This window comes from Harpia harpyja, chromosome 10 (assembly GCF_026419915.1).
Source record: "Harpia harpyja isolate bHarHar1 chromosome 10, bHarHar1 primary haplotype, whole genome shotgun sequence".
In the NCBI taxonomy this organism is placed as follows: Eukaryota; Metazoa; Chordata; class Aves; order Accipitriformes; family Accipitridae; genus Harpia; species Harpia harpyja.
The window spans coordinates 34,789,185-34,792,903 of NC_068949.1; the positions used below are offsets into that span (position 1 = coordinate 34,789,185).

General features: G+C 45.3%; 1 long non-coding RNA gene across 1 annotated transcript; it reads left to right on the forward strand.

Annotated features, from left to right (window-relative positions):
* Positions 1 to 2,174: 2,174 nt before the first annotated feature.
* On the forward strand, positions 2,175 to 3,239 carry LOC128146934 (uncharacterized). Its single transcript, XR_008236893.1, has 3 exons — positions 2,175 to 2,253; positions 2,656 to 2,732; positions 3,009 to 3,239. It is a non-coding gene; the product is annotated as an uncharacterized LOC128146934 (long non-coding RNA).
* The last annotated feature ends 480 nt before the right edge of the window (positions 3,240 to 3,719 follow it).

Below are 3,719 nucleotides of genomic sequence, written 5' to 3' on the forward strand. Positions count from 1 at the left end.
TTTTTAACTGCCGTGCCTAAGGGACGGTGATCTGTAGCCCATATCCATGAGAGGTTTGGGACAATCTGAGACCCCATCTATGATATTTCAGGTCTTTGGATACTGCTGTCCTGAGATCTAACTGCAGAACTGAGCCCTGGGCTTTTCAAATCAGCTCTTTTCCTTGAAAAAAAAGCTTGTTATGCTTGATTAGTTGTTTTTATCTGTGAAACCAAAATTCTAGATTAGGAGTCAGAAAAACTGGGCTGATTTTTTTTTCCATATGAAACATGAAATGTGAGGAGCTCCAGAGAAGTTTGGGGGCTGGGGCGTCCCTGTCAGGTCGGCTGCTTGGCTCTTAGCAACTCAGTACGGGGAATGTTTACTCAAAACTCTGTGCAGGAGAAAGCATGAGCCTGAAAAAGCAAATGAAGCAATGAAAAGGGTCACTGTAGAAAGACAGTGTATATCCAGGGATGCTCTTTACCTGCAACTTTTCTGCCATGCACTAATTCTATTATCATCAGCAGGAAATTACTGTCCACGTGGGTTCTGTTTGGGGTCATTTCTAAAAGACCTGTGGGTCCAGGTGGTGCTCTGTACCTCAGGGGTCCCTGAGGGGTTGCAGCCGCTGGCCCCGCAGGGTGGCAGGTACTGGGAAGCAGCATGAGACCAGACCTCCAGCCGCTCCTGCCACCTGCAACCACTGTCCTTCAGATGGCAGCAATTGTGGAAAATGAAAAGCACCATTTTTACATTTTAAAATCTGTCTAACCAAACAGACCTTCGCTCAGACAGAGCTCTGCCTCCTCCCGCGTCTCGCCAAGCACCGTATCACTGCCAGCGCTGCCTGGCTGCAGGAACTGAGCTTCACTCATTAAGGAGGAAAGATCTGCTGCTTCTTTCCTGTTCCTGTTTGCATCCCTCACCGCGCTTGAAACATGCTGTATCCTGAGTTATTCTTAAACAAGCCTTCCCATTGTTTGAGTTGCTGGTTATGAATTCTGTCCCTTTGAAGAAATATGGCCTGTGCTATGGAAAAGTGAGAATGATGTTAAGTCTGCACGAGATACTCATGGCTGTGACATACAGGAAAAGGATGAGTGCTTTGCACTGTCCTCATGAATGAAGCCACAGGAAGGAGGTGTGACAGGGCAGCGGGTGAGCTGCTGGGAAATTTCCACAGTTCCTGATGCTGCACTGGCTCAATTTACATCCTCGCCCTGCATTTCCATTGACTGAAAATGTTCCTCGTAATGGGCTCGTCTGGCACTGAAAGCCTCGTCTCTGCTAAGAGGGGTTTTTTAATACTTAACACCAGTGATTCAGACCTAATTTGTGATGTTCCCGTCGTGACAACCTGTGCTGAGCAGGCCTGGATGACATGAGGACAATCATCGGCCCCTTGCACATCTCTCCACGTTAGCACTGCTCCTTTATTCTCATCGGTAATGCCAGCTGAGTATTTGCAAGAGTGGGAGAAAACACTTGTGCTGACAGAGACCAAAAGTGCCTCTCTGATGGCTGCAGTCTCCTCCCCAAGATGCCATTACCAGCCATGCAGGGTGTATTTTGGTGGAGCAGGGAAAAATCAAAATGCCGCAGCCAAAGCCCCAGTGCGGGCAGGTGCTGAGCATCACCAGGCGCAGCCTGCAGTCTGGAGTGTTTGGGGCTTGCTGCCGGGGCTCTGTGCCCCGCATTGTCCCTGCAGTCACTCGGCCTTTTGTTCGCTCGGCCCCGCTCTCGGCACGGGCATCACCCACGCTGGCTGCCACCGGCCGCACTGCCCGCTGCCGAGCTCCTTCCCGCGCCCTGGCACCTCGCTCCTGGAGGCTGCTATCGTGTGCAAAAAGGAAGAAGGCGGCAAAACAAGCACAGCCACGATTCACATAATATTGCTGCAGCCCTGCCAGGAAACAGACTGTAAAAGTTCCTGTATTTAAAGCCGGGAGATGAGTTTTATTGTTAGTAGTTGTTATAGCAACCCGAGGTGCCAGAGAGTAATACATGCTCGGAGCATTGCAACAGACTCTGACAAGTTCAAGGCTGTTGCCTTACTGCTAAATCTTGTTGCCAAGGCAATGCAACATAAGGCAAGAGCCTAGAGAAATGAATACTGCTGACAGCTCGTGCCAGCAGGCTCGGTCTGATTAAAAGGGAACTTTTGAAAGTAATGTTAACTTAAACAGCACAGCAGCAGCAGAAGGGAAAGGGGAGCATGGAGATGGAGGACAGGATCCAGAGGATGAGCAGTGGCTTAATGTCAAGCAACAGGTAAAGGAAAGCATTTGATTAAAAAGCAATGTGGCTGAACAGGATGTCTTAGCCTGTAATGCAAGAAATGCGCCACATTTTTGGAGGGAGTAAAAACAAATCTCAAAATTCTCATTTTTCACATTTGTTTAACTTGGGCAGTGCTGCTGTGACTTGAATGGGAACTTTGGCTTTTTCCCAATGGTATTGACAGCAATAATCATTTTCTCAGTAAATTTGTTCAGTTACGTGGGTATTGTTGCTGCTGTAGTAAAAGCCTTGAAGTAGCTCAGTTAACTTTCAATTTTACGTTCATTTCCAGCCTTTTTAAACATGCTTCATGGCAAAATGTTAGCTGGAAAAAAGATGAGGCTGCAAGTTGATTATTCTCCCCTGACTATGATTCACTGTTAATGTTGACAGTATGCTCTGAGTTGAAGGAAGAGTACTACCCCAAGGACCACAGAGTCAAAACAGATGATCGATGCCAAGGAAGTCAGGTAATTAAGTTAATTTCAGCTACCAATACAATATTTTGACATGTGCTATGGGATACTAGGGTACTAAAATGCAAGTACTACTGTAGTGCCTCAAACAGATACATAACAATCTCAGATGAACTTGTTGGCTTGTCTATTGATTTGTGAGTAAAAGCATAATATTTCTTAAACAATTACCATAGCACTATTCTGATCCACTCCTACTTATGTCCCATGCATTTTACATTTTCATGGACTATCGATAGCTAAAAATGACCTCAGGTTTTCCTGTTCAAGGACTGTTTCATCATGTGCATCTTGCAGTACAGCAGCAGTGTACAGTAGTATACCTGAGACCACAAAATGCCCCATGGTGGAGTTTGTTCTCCTGGCACCTGCTGTGGACTGTGGAAAAGTCAGGTCTGCGAGTACTTTGTGCTATTCAAAAATGGGAAACTAAGACATGGGAAGTGATTTGCCAATTGTACTGGAAATTTTTTGTGTGCAATCATGGGCAGAGCCATCTCTATTGACCTTCATAAAAGTAAGGCTTTTAATTAACTGTGAAATATTTTTGTACTAATTTGAAGTTCTTAAGCCATGGGCCAGGAAGCAGGCAGGTGACTGGTCATATGCTTGTAACCATCATTTGTTTTTCAGCAGCTAAATTATATTCAAAGAAGCTAGCAATGTGTTACTTGCAACCTTACTACTGTTACTGGCATTTTTCCAGTCGCCATAGCTAGCTGTGAGATATTATATGGTCAGAAAGAAGATAAAACCTGGTTCAGGCAGTTGTGAAGGGAACATGACATTGCCCCAGAGGATGCTTTTATTTGAAGACTGTCCGTTAGATTAAGAAACATGAGAATCCTAGAACTGGGCATTAGCATTTTTTTGAATAAGAAAGCAAAAGGAAACTCTGTTTTTAGTCTCAGTTGAATTTCTCTGCTGGTGATTCCACACATGGTGTTACTTCTTAATATATCCAGGAGAAGGTTTCAAAGC